The following is an 18,626-nucleotide window of genomic DNA, read 5'->3' as shown; positions in this document are numbered from 1 at the left end:
TAATCAGCTATGGGTGTAGAGGATTCTCGGGGATGATTCAGTGTACAGGGAGTTCCTTTAACGGTATGAATAGGACACCCCCCCCTTAACTAAAATCCTGCTTTTAGAAGCAGCACATGTTCTGTTCAGTAGCTGGAACGTTACAGACTAAAGACAGTGAGGTGATGCTCACTGTTGAACGACATCTGTTGCCTGGACGGAAGCCAGAATCTCACTCTTCTGCTGTTTTTTGGTCCACAGGCCTGGAAGGGAGGACTGGTAACGAGCTGGTCTTTCTCACTCACACTTCCCACCAGGAACCTTGGTGGAGCCAAAGTTTGCCACCAGGACCCCGCAGGGGACCAGGATAAGATCAGACCGTCTCTTAAGAGGCATGAGCTCTGGATTTGATTGAGAGTGCTTATTTTGGAGAAGCTTCTGGATTTGAGGAGACTTTTGAGGAGAAAGCAAAGCCCCCAGCCCTGAGGAGCTGCCTCTCTGCTGGCCTGCAAGAACAGGAGGTGGCCTGCAGCTGACGAAGACGCCGGTGTCCCAGGCCGTGTTCCTCCCTCCCTGGTCTTAAGACCCCCCTGCACCGGTACTCGGGAACCACAGGGCTTGCTTTCTGCCACGCCCCTTCTTGCCCGCCGCCTCCCACGTCTGCTGTGCCTTTGGGCTCAGCCGTTCTTCTTGTTTGCTCCATCATCCTCCAGCCGGATGCAGAGTGAATAGTTAACTACACGTAGGTCAAACGGGACCTTAATTTCTGTTCCTGTTCCTTCCAAGAAGCCAGTGTTTGCGTGTAGCTGTGTAAGCAGCCTCGGGGTAGTCACCCTCCTCATTTATCTGGAATCTGGGCCCACGGGTTCCAGAGCAATGCAGATCGGTGCAGAAAGCCCTCGGCCTCTCGGGTGCTGGGGATGTCAGAAGGGGCTTCGACAGAGAGCAGGGTCTGGAAGGCGAGGGTTCCCGTGTTCAGCTTTCGTGGTTTGGATCTGTTGGATCACCTCTGGGGGAGCAGAAAGCGAGCACATCTTCTGTTGACACATGGATGCATGGTCACCGGTGAAGACCTCTTCTCCCAGCTGGCAGCTGGGGTCCACGTCCAAACACGGTGCTTCATTACAGACTGTCCAGCGCCCAGAGTTGGTGGTGTTTACTGGGGACCTTCTGCTTTTAGTGTGTGCTGGTGACACGTACGTCCGACAGTTGATGGGCCCCACACAAGTCCTGTTCGCTCCTTTCACTCTGTGGCTACCATCCACATGGCAGAAAACATTTCCTGGAGAGCGATCGTGGTTCAGCCTTATCCAAAATACAGAGCCAAAGATGTCTGTACTTTGTTTTTCCAAAGCAAATGGGTGCCTTGCCTTTGTGAAAGAATTAAAGCTAGATATGTGTATATCTTCCTTGTGTTGTAGAGGATGTGTCTGTATGAGCATTTAGTAATTTCAGAGTTTTCTAAAGGAAGTGATGGGGGTCCTGCTTGGCGTCTCCAGATGCACCACAAAAGGAGCGAGGAGAACCCCTGGAGAGTGTTCCGTGGTGCTGAAATGTGAGGTTTGTCTATGGACTTTCACCTTCCTTCCTTGCCCTGTGGACACACTCATTTCATTAAATCCCTTCGCGTTTTAAGGAGCAGAGACCCACTTATATTACCTCCATAAATGCTGGTCTGTTTCAAGTTGCCCTGGAAGTAAAGTAGAAAGGAAACAGTCTACCCAGTGGTGTCCAGCTAGTCCTGCCCAAGAAGCCCGGGTCATTCAAGACACCCAGTCTCCAGAGATGGTTTCCAGGGATAGCAGAACTGTACCGCCATGGTACCGTGGTCATCGTGCTCTGCTGTGAGCATCAGCATCCCCTGCTCCTGATTCTAGGATTCTGCCGTGGTGATGAGCTGTGAGTGACTGACGGTCCCCGTTTGCCCAGGACTGAGGGGTTTCCCAGGCTGCAGGATTTTTAGTGCTGAACCTGGTGGGACCATCCTCAGCGAACGGGAATGGCTGGTTGCCCTACTGGGTGACCCTGCCTCTGCTTCTGCTTTATCTGGTGTAACCGGCTGGTGCTCTTGATTGGTTCAGCCAGTTGCCACTCAGAGCCCTTGTGTCTGGCCCTTTCATTGGCCACTGGGCAGCCCATAGGTGGGTGCCATTGGGTCAGGCACCCACCCATCCTGACTGCGTCCGTTGTTCCCAGGGGAACAGGGCTGCCATAATATTGAATAAAAGCCTAGCTATAAACAACCGGCTGTGGACAGTAGGCACCACGGCAGTCGTTTCAAGGCACCAGGGGTTCCTTTCCAACACAGTCCTGCTTATAAAGGTGAAGTTAACCTTTTCTGTGAAGAACAGTTTATTATGAAACAAAAACTAATATAGCCACTGGGAAGGATGGAAAATAGACTATGATGTGTGTGTGTGGTGGGGGGGGGTCGCAGAAGCACACGCTGTGTAGAATAATCAGCCAAGAAGAAAATTTTGCATCTTAGCTGGACAGAGACTAAGCTGCAGATCTTTGGGATGGGTTGTCTGGAGAGGGAAGGAGACTCGAAGACTTCCTGAAATTCCTTTGACCTCTAGGAGCCCTTGAGGTATCAGGAGCATGTAAATTGGGCCTCGGTGTGTCTTTTCTCTCTCAAGTCTCCCAGATGCCGTTTGAGCTCAACTCAGATAGTGTGGAATGGGACCTCCCAGCTCACCTTACCTCTCCAGGCACTGACTTTAACTGGGATAAAGGAGCGGAACTTGGTAGCGGTCGCGGGGGAGCCGAGGAGGAGGAGGAGGATACGGCAGCCCAATTTTGGGTGTTTGTGACAAGTAAGAACAATCTGAAGGCAAATTACAGGTTCTTTTCAGGTTGGTTAAAGCTGGGCTTTTAGGATTGTCATGCCGTCCTGAAGTTGTTGCTTCTTGTCAGGGGATCAAGGCTCCATCTTCTCTGCTGAGAGACAGGCATGAGCATCTGGAGTCCTGGAACACGGGCCTTCAGCTAACCATGCTCACCTTGCCTGGTGTGGCCCCCAGAGGTCGTTGCCTGCCGAGGTAGAGATGAGCATGCAAACATCTGGAAACGCCTCTCTCATTGCCCTTGTGTGGAGATTCAGACCCAGCCTGATGCACCTGCACCTTTGCCCCCACCTCCTGTCTGTTCTGACTCTCCCCGCCTTCACTGCCATTGATGGAATGCTAGCCAGCTCCTTGGGTACCATTGTTCTTTTTTAAAAGCTGGACTCATTTCCGATGTCTCCTTCATTTATGTCCATTTATGTCATTGGTTCTAAAAGAAGTCCCACCGTTGTGCCAAAAGCAACAACGTCCTCTTTTTCTCTCTTTTCTTATCTTTTCAGCCACAGGCAGTCACAGAATCTCAGAGCATAAAGTAGCCTCAAGCATGTCCTATCTAGATCTACCAGTGACTAAGGCAGGAATCCCCTTTCCGACATGGGGTGAGGGATGGTCCAGCCCCGGGGGAGGCAGCCTTCTTGGCAGAGTGGGAGAGGACTCTGAGAGAAGGCTGGATGATAGTCAACCTGATGGGGAAGCAGAATTGTAAAGATCAATTCATGGGCTGCCAAGTATCCATGAATGTCAATTTCTTTATCAGATATTGAGCCAAATGCATCTTATTTCTGGGTCCAGGTGTGTTTCTTACGCTGATAAAAAGCGCAGAGTGGGGAGACAAGGAGACCTGCGTTTTTGTCTCAGAAAGCCCCTCGTCTTAGTGCCGTCCTTGGAAAATGAAGAAGTCAGGCCACAGGCTCCCCAAAGCCCCTTCTAGCTCTGCCATCCACAGTGCCGCCACGTTTGATAAGAGTTCATGACTTAAAAGATTTGCTGTTTTTGGTTCTCTCTGGCTCTAGTCCTGCCTTAGCTTCAACGTGCTCCAAGATCGTGGGTAAGTCGCTCAGGCCTTTTCTCTGGGTCTTAGTTTTCTCATCAGCGAAATGGGAGAGGGAGCAGTGGTTGGCTGTGACGATCTTCTCAGGTCCCTCCCGTGTGTCAAGTTCCGAGCCTCGCCTGGCCCAGCTGAGGTCTGGCAAGCAGCTCTTTCACACTTTGCCTTCGGCCGCACCAGCTGAAAACAGGGCTGTCCCTGGAAGTCCATTACCAAAGCATACTTCAAAGCTGTTTGCGCTCGTTGTCAGCCGCACTGAACAAGAGTTTGTTGAGGGAGAAAGCCAGTAGACATACAGACTGATGACAGGAGGGGGGAAGGGGGGCTGCTCTTTGCCTGGGGTGACCGGGAAGGGGAAAAAGAAAACCTGCCTGCAGTTTTAACCAGTAAATAAAAACTGGGAGCCCTGCGTGGCTAAAACTGTAGGGGATTTATTAGTTTGCTTAGCGAAAGGCAAATATTAAGTCTTAAGTTGACCCGTCCTGGGACCTGCCTTTTGGCTTTTGTGTGCCGTCCGGCGCCGATCACCGTGTACTCCAGGTCACTGGGTTCTGTCGAAGGGTTTTTTTAAAAATTGTTTTCCATCTCCTTTTCTTTTCCTTCCTCTTTTGCCTGCCCCCTACTCCCACCTTTTATGGTAACTCAGGCCTGAGTTTGGGAGAGGTGGGGAGAGCAGGGCATGGAAGACTTCTTGTCCTGTGCATGAAGCTGCCTGTGCTCAGGGCTCCGGCTGCCCTGCGGGCTACCCACAGCTGCCACGTGGTGTCCCAGGGCAGTGAGTCTACCAGATGGACCTTGTGGATCTCCTCCATCCTCTGCCCTGAGCTCTTGAAAAGTTGGGTCCCAGGCTATTATGCAAAGGTCTGGCCTCTGATTAAACTTTTAATGAGCATCATAGCAGCCATTGCTGGGGTGGGGGTGGGGTGGAAAGATACAGATACCCCTGCCTCCAAGTTGTTTCCCAGTGACAGATGATTTCAGCCTGATGTGCTGAAAGATTAGCCGCTAAGGTAGAGCTCGGAGTGCTAATCACAGCCTGACCAGGGCTTGTTATTCTCCATGGAGTGAAATATCCAGACCCCCCAGAGGCTGGACAGCCCCACCCCACCCCTAGTCTATCCAGTTTCCAAGGATGAGCTGCAGGAAATTAAACTAAATGGCGCATTCTTTACCCTTTGCCCTTAAACGTCTTTAGTCCATTCTAAAGCACTGCCCCTCCGGGAGACTCAGGTCTCCAGGATGGTGTCCCCTGATATCCACCCCCTGTGGGGTACAGTACACCAAGGCATGTTGCTGCACTTCAGACCCCAAATGCCCTCTTCCAGGCCACCCAGTTAACCATCCATGGAGAAGGCATCTTACCAGCTTGCCCGGATATAACGGTCCCCCACCGCTACTCATACAGTCAAGAGTTGGGAATGTTCTGGAATTGCTTAATTAGGAAAGTTCCTTTCACACTCCAGTGGCGATTTTTGATTGAACTCAGCATGGTTTTTAATCCTCTGGCGAGTCTTCCTGGATGAGTCTATGTTTTAAAAGATAGATGTTGGCACCCAGGCAACTGAAATCCTGCTGATCCTTCAAGGCTCATTTCAGATGCTGCCTCCTCTAGGAAGCCTTCCTGGGTTTCTTACTCCCTCTCAATCAGTTGTTGTCTCCTTCCCTCATACACTCTCTTAACGCAGCTGGCATTGGATAGGAACTCAAGTATACCGATCCCTCCTTGCTTGACCGTGGCACTTTCTGTATGTCATTTATTGTGCTTAAACCGAACTTTTAAAAAATTACCCTTTTCTCTGTCTCCCTCCCTTTCTCCCTTTCTCTCCCCCTCTCTCATAAAAGCAGGAATGGATCACTCCTTACACTCCCTGAAACTTATCCCTGAAATGCCCAGTAATGTTCAGTATCACACGGCAGGCACTGCGACTGACATTTAATCCTCAAAAAATGGAGGTGTGTGGGGATCAATCACTGTGCTCGAGTCTTGTATGTGAGAGCTGAGATTCAAAACTAAGTCACTGAAGACCTGAAGTTCAGCGCTCTTAAGCTGTAGTGTGGTGGCTTTTACCCGGTAGATATACAAAAAGATGTTGAGTTGACTTTTCCTATGCATGGTCTGTTACTGTGTGTACCACCAGATTTGCCTGGTTCTTGTCCGTCCATTGTTAGAAAGTGTTCTCTGAACAGCATGGAAAGGGTGCTTGTTCCTTGTTGGTTGGTTTTCCCTGAAGAAACTCTTCTTGAAATAGAATATGTCTGATTGTTGCCAGTTATGTGAGAGCTGGGGTGATTTTGAAGGTGGGAAAGAGAAATTCAAACTCAAAAGTTTGGGTCAGAATTTCTAAAGAAGTTCACAATGTCTACGAGGAATAACAGAAGAAAAAGACAACACATATGAGATGTTCTTTGCCTTTAGGACCTGCGTACAGTCTGGTTAGACAAGAACAGTAGCCATAAGACCATCAATCACATTCACCAAGTAAACTTATGGTTAGTGTTACTGGAGAATCTGGGGGGATAATGCTGCCCACTCTTCACCCCGACGTGAACATTTCCAGCAAGTCCCAAGCAGAGAAATTGGATAATGATGAGCAGACCTCCTGCTTCAGGAAATGGGCTTTGGTCCAAGGGGATACCTCTTGGGGACAGGGGCAAAGGTGGAAGACACACCGTTTGAGAGCAAGCAGACCCAGGGAGAGAAGAACCTGTTCCCAGCTGCTGTCTGATTAATCAACCCTTCCCTGGGGAGAAGCATATAGAGGAGGAGGGAGGACAGTAGAAGAGTAGGCAGAAGTGTCACCTTTTTGATGAAGAGAAGAACTCAAAGACCATCTCCTCTTTGTCTTCGTACAAACTAGTAAAATTAGAGTTTTGACAAAGTGGGTGTCCTCTGGGGGCTCTGGTCATCAGGACCAGTTTCAGACATTCAAGAGATGATAAGAATCCAGCCAAGAAAAATCAGCCAGTTCAAGAAATAATGCAGTCCAGCGTTTTTCAGGAAATAATACAGCCTGATGTCTTATTACAGTTGGAAAGCTCTTTGCAAAGCTTCTTATTTGAATCTCACATCAACTTTGTAAGATGGTATTGAGACCTCATTGTTATAGGAAAGTAAGCTGAGGAAGATTCAATGAGTTGTCCTAGAGCGCACCTAGAAAGCCCCTGTCCTAAGGGCGGTTACAGTTTCTCTGTGCAAACTGTATCAGTCACAGCAGGCTGCTGTAACAAACACCCCCAGATCCCCATTGTTTTACCTAATGTCTTTCCCACTCAATCTTCAGGGGGATGTCAGTTGGCAGTGGTGGGGGCAGAATGCAGTTTTTCTTGCAGATATTCAGGGACTCACGTTTCTATCTTAGGACATTTCTTGACCTCTCGCAGTGACACCTCCAGGGAGTAACTTATCCTCATCTTTAAACTACTTCCTAAGGTTGCTGCAAGGTTTAAATGAGCTATTGTTGGGGCAGCACTTAGAACAGTGCCCGGGACACAGTGCTGGATAAATGTGGGCTCTTGGCTCTATGTTCTGAGTGTGGAGCCATTGGGGCCCCATCCACCATGACTCTTGGCTCACACAATCTCTGTGTCTGGGTGGGAAGAGGCGTCAGATGCAAATTCCGCCACTACATTTACGCTTCCCAGATGTGAAGGGGCATCACTGAATCTCTGTGGTTGTGAGGAGCCCTTTGGTTGCTCAGTTTGGTTTGGGGGCTAGAGCTGAGTTGCCAGCCAAGAGCACAGGTGTTGGTGATGCCTGGATACTGGCTCTCGGAACAGGGACTCTTTTTCCTGGGGACCCTCAGCACCACGTCAGCTTCACCTGACTCTGATGCCAGTCAAGCTTTTTCTCCCAAAGGCCAGGTGTTCTCCAGAATCAGTCAGTTGCCTCTACTAACTAAGGAAGCCCTACTGAATACTCAGTGAGACATACCCGTTGGGTTCTTGAAGCCCTTTTGGTTGCCTCCTCTCCCGGGACAGAGAAAACAGCTGATCTCATAAGCCAAGCAGCCTTCCCCTCTTTCTACACCTAGATTTCAAATCACGCCTTTCTTCTCCACTGAGGACCAACAAGCTCCTCTCTCAGACCCCCGGCTGGGCGTGGGTTCTTGAAACTCTGAGACCTCAGTCGCCCGGGATTCTGGCACCAGCTCCGCCGGTTCCGTCTTCGGCCCTCCTGGCACCGCTGGAGAATGGAAAAGCTGGTCTGTTTACAGGACCTGGGGCCAGAACAGCATTAAAAACTAAGGAGCAAATAAAATGTTGTAAACAAATTTCCTTTCCAGTAAAGAGTGCTCCTACCCCGGTCCTCCAACAGGAACCATTTTTCTCATGTGTTTGGATAAACGTTCATCTTGGGTAATTACCATTCCCAGGGAGGGGCTGCCTATTTCCGCTGGCTATTTATTTTGATTTTGACCCTTCCTCCCTCTTCTGAGCATCACACACCTAATAGTACGGAAACCGTGCTCCCTCTCGGGGCACAGGGAGCAGCTCCCCAGCCTCCCCTTCTGTCCTCTCTTCCATCACCCCTTTACCTCCTGACTCCACATCAGGGCCCGGACATGGTGGCAGCTTGTGCTGGATGGACGCTGTTCTCCAGGACACCTAGTAGCCTTGGTTAAGTGAGAAGGAAGGAGGGCAGGAGGTGAAGCAGTGGAGAGAAATGGTTTCAAAGAAAAGCTGGAACCGATACAAAGGGTCGTGTGTGGGTGACCATCTCTCTGCAAAAGCTCTTCGGCATGAATCCCCCTTGTGAGTTTTTGTGTGAGCAGAAAGCCGTTGATCTCAGGTTTCCTGACCCCAGCAGGTAGCTTATTGTAAAACAGTTCATCCAGAGGGGAAAAAATACCTTGTTTCAGCATTTTAATTTTTTTTTTTCAGTGCTCTGAACCAGACTTGTGAGAAAGGAGATGGAGAGGAATAGTTTTTTGTTTTTGTTTTGTTTTTTCCCTAGCTCTGAAATACAGGAAACTGGAAGGAAAAAAAAGAAGAAGAAGAAGAATCAAACAACTTAAAACAATGGTTATTCTTGTTTACAAATGCATTGTGTTATTAAGGGCCTCTATTTGCATATTTTAAACCATCTGTCTTCCTCCTTCCCCTCCGCCCCCTATTTTTCCTTTTGTGCTGGGATGGAGGAGGGGGAGCACATCCCAGGCAGACAGTGCTACGTGTGGGTAACCTTCACTTTCTGTTCAAGTTCTCTTCACTTTCTAAATTCCTTGCCTTTGCCTGGTTGGATGTATTGATACTCTTGGAGGTGCTGAGTTCAGAGAGGCCCCGAAGAGCAGAGCGGTGCTGACTCACGGACAAGTCATGGAATGGCTCTAACTTCAGATTCCTTAAGGTTTAACTCAGTGGAGGCACCAGGAAGTGGCCTGGGGCAGAGGGCGGGTTCGGCCACGCCATCCCAGCTTCCCAGCGAGCCCCCGGCCTGCAAATGGCCTTCCCGACTATCACTCCTACACCCCTTTCCCAAAGACATCCCAGAGCTGTCACAAATCATTTGTTCCAGGCTTTACTTGGGCCACGAATTGGTGACGTGGCGAAGGGGAAATTAGCATCCTTTCCCCTTTGGAGTAGGTGGGCTTTCTCACAACCCTGTCTTCTAAGGACTGAAGGGTACGGTTCTTATTCTGGAGAGTATGGGAACCTCATCAGTAAATCCTGCTTGGCACTGGAAGGATTCTGGATGTGCGTGCTGATGAGTGAGAAACGCTCAGAACCGTGTGCTGAGCCCGGATCCCAAAATGGGCCGCTGGCCCTGTGCCTGGTGGGGATGAGCCTTGGGTAGACTTCTCTAGAATTGACAAGGAGGAACGTGTAAAGATCCATCCCCAACCTGGAACCTAGACCCCCTTGAGAGCCATGAGAGACTCAAACTTAATGCAAATTCATATTCAACAACCTGGCGTGGTGAGAGCAAGACTGTGGTCCTTGGTCGTGGACCTCGGTCTGGGGGATGCTGAGGTTCAGGGGGGTCAGTGAAGCCACCCAGCCTCACTCGGCAAGTTAATGGTACACACTGGCGGAGCTGATCTCTGGTCCCCGCCTGGAAAAGGAGGCCCCAGATGCCTCAAGGGTACCTGCAGGGGGAGGAGGCCAGGGAAGGCATCTGGGAGCCTGGGAGGGAGGAGGGATCCACGCCAGACAAAGTGCTGCAGAAGCAGAATCCATTTGTGGTAGCTTCTGCCTGCCGTCAGGGTTGGGTGCTCCGGGGTCAAGAATGCTTTGAATAAGAGGCACTGGGGGTGGACCAGCCCTCCACGGGGGATGCTGGGCTCTCCAGGGAGGGGAAGCCTTCCTCCGGGCTGCAGCCCATTCTCAGTTCCGCTCTATTTAGAACATTTTTTTTTTTTTTTTTTTTGTGGAAAGCAGATTGCTGAGGAGGAAAGCACCAGGCCAGCCAGGGAGGAGGCTGGTTCTGCCCTGGTTTTCAGAACTAGGGGTGGAGGGAGGTGGAGAGAAAGGCACAGACAGAGCAAGAGGCAACTCCCCCCCTCCATCTCCCCCCTCACCCTCCAGCCCAGCAGCCCATCTCTGGGCAGAGCTGATGGAACCATGACAGTGAAACTGTGTTCACTCCTGCCAAGTGAGAAAGGCAAGCGACGTTTTAAGTTCTCGAATCCACACGACACAAAGCCCCATCGCAGCCGGTGCCCGCTTCTGAGGTGCGTGCTGCTGTGTGGACTCAGGACACAGCAGGGCCAGGGCGCAGAATGCCCTGTGGTCCAATTCTTGTCTGGAAACGTGGGCGGCCTGCACTAAAGGTGGCTCCCAAACATCACGGAGGTGTGCGCCAGCGAAGATGGCGCACGAGGTGTTCGGCCACTTTGCTCACAGGACTGGGCTAGTCCACCTCCCTCACCAAAGGGACAGCTGTGCTAAATACAGCAAACACTGTGGGCAGAGAGAGAGTTGTGGGTGGCCAAGGGATTTGTGGAACAGTGTGTTTAAAAACGTTTCTCCCATCCCTTGCTCTCCCTTCAGCCTCTGTCTTGCAGTAGAAGCTTGGTGTCTGGGAAGTGAATCCCATGCCCCCCCGGGGTTGGTTCCCCTTGGAGCCCAGTGAGACAGGTGCTCTGCTCACTGGACTCCAGTTAGCAACCTCCACGTCCCTACTCTGCAGAATTCTTCCTCAAAATGGACCATAGTCGCTCACCTTCCCGGCCACGGCAGCTTTGAGACCAATGACAACTGTCGTTTGAGAACTTTGGAAGCAGCAGAGCTCTGGACCTGCTTGTGAACAGGCTAAATCTTGGCGCCGTCCTAACCCACAGGGTCCTGGGCGTGTGGGTCTGGAGGCCAGCGAGGGGGCTTCCTCCTGAGGTCCTGGTAGTGCACAGCCATTAACGACCAGCAAATGTTCAAAACACAGGAGATGCTACATTTCTTCCCAGATTGCCGGCTGTCTGGCCCTTCTGAGCCCTTTGGGAGACCGTCGGTGACTTTCCGCTATGCTCCTGATTTGAAATTACTGTTCTCAATAGGGGCAATTTTGTCCCCCACTCCCACCCCAGGGGCCATTTACAATGTCTGGAGATATTTTTGGTCGTCACAGCTAGAGGGGAGGGTACTCTTAGCATCTAGTGGGTAGAAGCCAGGGATGCTGCTAAAAATCCTACCATGGCCAGGGCAGGCCCCCTCCTCTACAAGGCATTATCCAGTCCCAAGTGTCAACAGTGTCAGGATTGAGTAACCGAGTTTTTTAAACCTCTGCTGCCAGTTTGAACCAAGCGCGAACCCTCTTCCCCCCACCATCTCCCCATCGCTTTATTTATCAAAGAGGGAAAAAAAAAATCTGTTATTTTTTCCAAGTGCATTTCCCCCTGTATCTTATCAGGAACCACCAAGTTCAGCACACCCTTGATTAGTCACTTCCATTAACAGTGTTTATTTTGGGGTTTGTGTTTATTTTTGAAATGTGGTTACCCGCATGGCCCCCTCTTCCTTACGCACTCGCGGTGCCCGGCCAGCTTTCTAATACAATCTCATCTGCCGCATGTTCCTCCATCTGTAAACCCACCGGGCCAGCTTCTGAGGATGGCTGCCCTCCCTCCCTTCCTCCCCTGGGGACAGGAGGGTCCAGGGGGTACTGCCACGCCTGGAGTTAGGCAGTTCTCGTGTTCCCTCTGATTTCTCAGATCCACTTGAAAATCCCTTTCATTAGTGACTTCATTGACCGATGGACCCGTGACAGGGCCGAGACTTTATTCTTAGCCGGCAGCATTCCATGAAACCGAGGGCGCTCCGTGGTTTTCTCCATTGAGTCAGAGGCATTGAGATTTTTGACTTGCGGGTCCCGCCTGCTTCTCTCCGGCCCTCCCTCCTCACTGCAGGCTGATCTCTGGGTTATATTTAAGTGTTTCTGAATAAGAGGGAGCTGATCCCTGCTCCTCCCACCCACCCACCCATCCATCCGTCCTCCCCAATGGCAGAGGGATATTAAGGCTTATGGCTGAGTGACTGGGAGCTCAGAGGGGATCTCTGCACAGATTTGGGAGGTCTTCCTCTCTGGGTCCCACCCACCATCCCCGCCGCTCCCCCCTGAGTGCCGGCAGCCACAACCTCCCCAGGAGGCGACCGACAGAACCCCTCAGCCCATGGGGTCCCTCTCAGCTCTGGGAGGACGTCACTGCTGGTCTTGTACAGTGTTTGCGGGGCAACACCAGCCCCCGAGGATGCTCTGAGGCAGGCAAGCTGCACAGAAGGCCCAGAGTGCCCTCCCCTTCCCCCATTTTCCTTCCTGGGACATTGATCTGAATACCTTCAGGGAGCTGGTTACTTTGGAGTGTTTGTTTGTTTAAACATGGGTGGTTCCCACGGAGGAGGGTGTCGGATTTCAAGGTTGGAGGACCCCGGCAAACAGAGAGTGGGTGGTCTGGACTAGAAGCCGGCAAGGGTAGGGGTCAGAGAACCCATGCCTTTTTAGGTTCATAGGTGCACATGCTGAGTGACGGGGGGCCTCGTTCCTGGCCCAGTTATCTCCATCTCTGACTCCTGGGGTGGGGTGTGTTTGGACCCTGGGATGGCCTTTTTGCAGATTGTTGAAAAGAGTGTTTGAAATCACTGGGCAATTACTTAGGGGTGATCCCTCTTATTAATTTATCCCGAGGGCTTTGGTGACCATCCCAGCACTTGTGGAGGGGCAGAAGGGTGCAGGCTGGACTGGTTCCAACTGCAGCCCCACCTCAGGCATTCTGGAAGATTCCTAAAATGCCGAGTGGCGCAGTCATGGAGTGGCAAAGCCTCTTTCCTAAAAGCGCGTGAGTTGTTGACCAGAGTGAGTGGCCCTGCCTTGTGTCCTAGGGCCAGCCTCCTTTCTGGGTTACACTGATGGAAACATATCCCTGTTTAGTTTTGGGGTCCACATCAGCCCTGATTGACAAGGCTTGGAGTTTTGTATTCAGCAGGTAACAGTCAAAGGAAAAGAACAAACTGGAGGGAAAAGCAGAGGTGTAGGTGAGATCACCGCCCTCTGGTCCAAGACATTCCAAAACCAAGAAGCAAGGGCAATGGAGCGTGTTGTCCCTGAGCCTCTCCCGCACGTCCTCCACCACAGGATTAGAAAGCGCAGTGGAAGACTTACCATCAGTCTCCCACAGATGCAATGCTGAAAAGAGAGTGTTTTGCCAGGAGACACTTTTTGGAGGGAAGACACCAGGGGAGGGTTTTGGAGACATGGCAGCCATCGTTAAATACAGGGGATCCAGTAGAGGTAGTGGTGAATATGGTCTAATGTCCCACAAAGGGAGAGAGGAGATGGGCTAAAAGGGGCCACGTGGAATTAGGTCAAACGCCAGAAATCATCTTGGAATTCTGAAAGTTATAGCACCAAGAGAGGCTGAACCATCCCTTTTTCAAAAAAAAATTTGGAGAGAGAGGGGTGATTTTTACCAAGTCTTAAAAAATAAGATGGTTCGACAGACGGATAAATGCATAGATAGGTGATGAAACAAACCCAGTGGAATCTTGACAGTCATAGAATCTAGGTGTATGTGGGTATAATATTTCTGTACGTTTGGACATTTTCAAATAAAATAATCAGGGGACAGTACCAGTCCCTGGGCCACCCGTGGTGATTTCGATTCAGTGAGTTGGTGATGAGGTCTAGGAATGTTTTAAGCTTTGCAAGGGATTCTGAGAATGAGCCAAGTTTGTCGGGACCTCTCTGGAATCTATTGGATGCACACAGGAACCCCCTAGAGATTCTGTCAGAGCGCACAGTCTGATCCAGCAGGTCGAGGGTGGGGTGTGCCTTTCCCACAAGATCCCAGGTGTTGCTGACGCTGCTGGTACCCGGACCACACCTTGAGCAGGAAGAGGGGACTCGACTGTGTTCTTCACATCCAAGCAGTCCCGTGCGTCTCAGCTTGGGCTTCACGCTGGAGTCATCTGGGGAGCTTCAAAACAAATGGATGCTTGGGAGGGGGCATCTCATCCCCAAAGATTCTGGCTGCAGCCTGGGCAGTGAGATGTGAAAACTCTGCAGAGGATTCTAAGGTGCAGCTACTGATTTCCTGGCACGAAGTGAATCGCGAGAATATTACATTTTAGGAAATGACTTTTTGTGCAGAAAGATGCTACAGACCTCATCACCCACATGAGGAGAGGCTTTCCCAACTTCAAAAGACTCAAAGCCCCCCACCCGCTTCAGTTCTACTTAACTCCCCTCATAATGAGAACGAGCGGCAGCTCGGCGTTTACTGAGTGTCCGGCGCTTTGGGTCAGTTCATTTCATCATCAGTACCCGGAGAGGCAGGTGCTATCCTGTTTTAAAAACGGGGACACTGAGCTCGGTTGAGTTAAATGACTGGACCAAGTTAACACAGCAAATAAATGTCTTGGGTGGAGACAAGAACTAGGTCTGCCTGACTTCCAAGGCCATGCTCTTGAACTGCCATGTCACTCTGTTGTCTCCGTGATCTGTGCTGAGAAGTTGGACACCTGTAGCCTGTGGGTGGGCGAAATCTGACCAGCTGCCTGTCTTTGTAAATAAAGTTTTACTAGAACACAGCCCTGCCCCTTCATCGACGTATGGTCTGCACCTGCTTGCATGCTAACAGCAGAGTTAAGCATTTGCAAGAGACCCCAGGGCCTGCAAAGCCAAAAATATTTACTGTCTGGCCCTTTACAGAAAAAAAGTTGGGCGACCTTTGATGGATCGGTGAGGCAGCTAGCACAGAGCCAGGGCGCAATTCTTGGCTGTGTTCTGAGCGGAAGGAGTGGCCCATGTAGGATGAACTTGAACTCGTGGTCACCATACCTCCGGTTTCTGCTGACTTTTGACTTCAATCCTGTGGCCTGCATTTTACTCCCAGGGTTACGGCTTGCTTCCTCTGAACAGATCTTATTATGATGCCAAAATTTCTGATCTGTTTTCTGAAGAGCAGGAGGTCCTGATCCCAAAGCCAGGGCCTTCACACAGCTCTCAGCGGAGTGGGGTGAGGGCGGCCAGCTGCCCGCTGCCTTCTGCTCCATCGCCGTGGGAGGCTTGCGTGGAAAAGCCGGAGAGCTGTTGCTCCTGGGAGGTGTCATTCGGCAGCCGGAGGTTTCCTTCCCATCCCACCAGCCATCCACGGAGGAGCCCTATCAAGAGGTCAGGAGGAAGTGCCAATCAATCCACCAAAACCCCACCCTCCTGCCTCTTCCAGTGGGTGAGCTGGGCCTGAGTATCCTTGACCCACCCCCGGGGGGCCAGGGCCAGGCAGGCAGGGGAAGTGCATTTGGTAATGAGTCTCGATTTCCTGTTTGCTTTCTGTCGGGGGCTTTGGGATGTGCTGACGCCTGCTGTACGCGAACTCCTGCAGATTGTGTTCTTTCTTTTCTCCCAGTTTTTTTTTTTTTCCTTTCCTCTTCACTACTTTTCTTCCTCTGGGGCTTGTTTGCATTTTTGTCCAGTGTTAACCGGGGGGAGGCAGAGCCATGGGGCAAGTTCCCAGTCTCCTTCGGGAAAATGTGTGGAAAAGGAGAGGTGAGGGTTCGAGCGAGGCCGGGATACCCTGCCTGGCTTCCTGGGGCGCTGGCCTGGGTGCCACAGAGGCTCCGTTCCCACCTGGAGAGACAAAGTGGGAAAGGTGTAACCAGTCTGCTTAGGTAAACAACATTTATTTAGTACTTCCTGTGTGCATGGAATACAGAGGCACACAAAAAAGCCCAGGCTCGTCTCATCTTCTAAGAGGTCAAAGATGAAACAGAGAGAGAGAGAGAGAGAAAATCAAACTTTTATCAAAGTAGCTTGATAAAAACAATAGCAGAAGGAGGCCCGGAGAGAGATGGGGGTGTCTGGGGGGGTCCAGAATCCTTTGGCTCAGTTTTCTCTTCCAAACAAGACTGAGCCTTAGTCTTGGAAACAGCGAGGGCACCTCTCACCAAATAGCAATCAGGACTAATGGAACCAGGCATCCCGGCCAAGCCCCTGGCTCCACGGCAGGTGGACCACCTCAGGCAGCTACCATTTGCTGCTCCCTGGGATACAAGCCTTCGGCTGGGGAGCTGAGGGGCTGCAAGCCGGGGGCTGCTTTGGCCTCTGGGAGGCTGGGGCGCCGGGGAGGAGGAGCCTGAACTTCAGGAGCACGGAGGTGATCTGCCTTCTTTTCATTAAATAAGGACTTTGATCCCTCCCACCAGGGGAAAAAGAGAGTTCTCCCTTTTCAGCACCTTCCAATATCCTCCCTGCTTGCTGTGCTGGCCCCTCTGTCACCTCACCTTGAAGGAGACAGGATGTGTTTCCAGCTGGGTCCTTTCTCTTCCCGGTTTAGACTGTGAGTGAGTGAAGCTCAGGGAACTGATTGTGGCCACAGGGCTCAGGTTGCACCTGAGAGCATCAGGTGGAGGGGAGGGGAGGGGAAGAGAAAGGGGGTCCTCAGCACCCCCCCACCCCAGCTCTGCCCAGCATGACTTTGCTGCTAGAGCTCTGGGCTGGGGGTCGGCTGGGTGGAGCTGGGGGTCGCCCAGTAGCCAGGACTGCAACTTGGCCTGCCCTGCAGGACTCCAGTGCTTCTGAAAACCCTTTATGAGTCCAAGCTGCCAGCATTAATCAGCCATGCCTCGGGGTTTTCAAGCTGGGGGGGGGGTCGTGAGTGGGGAGGGGACTGGGACCCCTTTGTCATCTCCCCCGCTGCCCCCATCCCCTCTCACCCATTGTTACAAGAGCTGAGTGGTAAAAAAAAAAAAAAAATCAAGGGTGGGATGAGATGATGTTGATGTTTCGATTTGTGTGTGAGCACTCCACCTGAAGTTTTTTCAGAGTTGCTAAAACCTGGGCAGTCTCTGAACTCTCGGAGGGGAGGGCAGAAAAATAAACAGAGTGCTCGTGTGATGAAAAGCTGACACCAACCCAGAACTCCCATCTGGCTGGAGCGCACCCTGGGGCCTTCTGAAAACCCCCACCCCTGACAGCACTTCCCCGGCAAACAGCCGGCAGTGGCCGCGGTGAACGCCTGTGGAGCCCAGGCGCAGGTGGGCTCGCTTCCCGCCAGCAGGCGCGCTGAGTGCAAAAGAATCTTCTAGAAATGCTGGGGGTCTCGCCCAGAAACAAAAGGATCTCAGAAGTAAACGGACTCCTTTCTAATCCGTCAGCTTAGCTTCTCTGAGTTGTCCATCTGTGGAGCCCCATTCCCTGCTCCAACCTTAGAGAGAGAGGAATGCTGTATTTTATCATTTTGCCAGCGAACATTCTTTTTGAAATGTGACTAATTACCCCCCCAATTGATCTCTTTGGAAAATTCAGATGCATATATGTACATGCGTGTTGTACGTATAAATATATATATGCTTTTGTGTACATGTATATAAGAGGTAAAGACTTTTACAAGGGACCGGGGTCCTACATACAATAAAAGCTGGCCCCCAAGACGCACACCCTGTGCCTGGAAGGGTGACCAACGTGTCCTGGTTTGCCAGAGACTGTCCTGATTTTAAAATGAAAAGTTCTGCATCCCAAGAACCCCCTGAGACTGGGGCAAATTGGGAAGGCTGGTTACAGCAGAGCCAGGCATTCGCAGTCCTCAGGACAGCCCCGTAAATGAGACGGTGTTTTCGCAAGAAGGAAAGTGAGCGGGAGATGGTGGTTGAGTTGCCCAAGTTCACGCCGGAAGCCTGTGGCTGAGGCAAGTCTTGCACTTAGACCTGCCTCCAACACCATATCTTTTATGCAGGAATACCTTGGATGGTGCAGACACTAACTGGAAAATTTCTGCAGAAGATCCAGAATGGTAGGCTCCTGGGGTTGGAAATAATCAGCTTTCAAAAGGGAGGGAGAGGCCAGGAGGAGAGCATCCTGAGAGCGTTTCCTGCCTGCGGCTTCAGCAGCTCAAAGGTCTCCAGCTGGGGTGTCTCGGGAGGACCAAGGACTTGCCTGGAGACAGATTAACCTTTAAGATAGAAGGCCAACGTCCCTCCGGCTGAAACCCCTCCATCGGGCTAGTGTTTTTAGCCCTTTCCCTGCAGTCTGAGTCCACTACGGTGGCATCAGAGGAAATGAGACTGGAGAAGACGAGGATTTGCTGAGAACTTCCCTCCTATGAGCAGACTGGATTCCTCTCTCTCTCATCCCAACCCCATCCCAGCCCATCCTCTTCTGCTCCCCAAGAGGTTTCTAAACAAGTTCTCCTTCCAGTTGGCCAACCTGCTCAGGGCTGCCAGCCTCCCCAGGAGACCAGCAGAGAGACGGAGAGCTAATTACTGTTTTCTCTTTTGCAGGCCCCATAGCTCTAGCCAAACTAGGATTCCCCGTCTGCAGGGACCCTAAT

This window comes from Camelus bactrianus, chromosome 16 (genome assembly GCF_048773025.1).
Source record: "Camelus bactrianus isolate YW-2024 breed Bactrian camel chromosome 16, ASM4877302v1, whole genome shotgun sequence".
NCBI classification, from domain to species: domain Eukaryota; kingdom Metazoa; phylum Chordata; class Mammalia; order Artiodactyla; family Camelidae; genus Camelus; species Camelus bactrianus.
The sequence above is the reverse complement of the archived record's forward strand: the minus strand, read 5'-3'. Positions refer to the sequence as shown.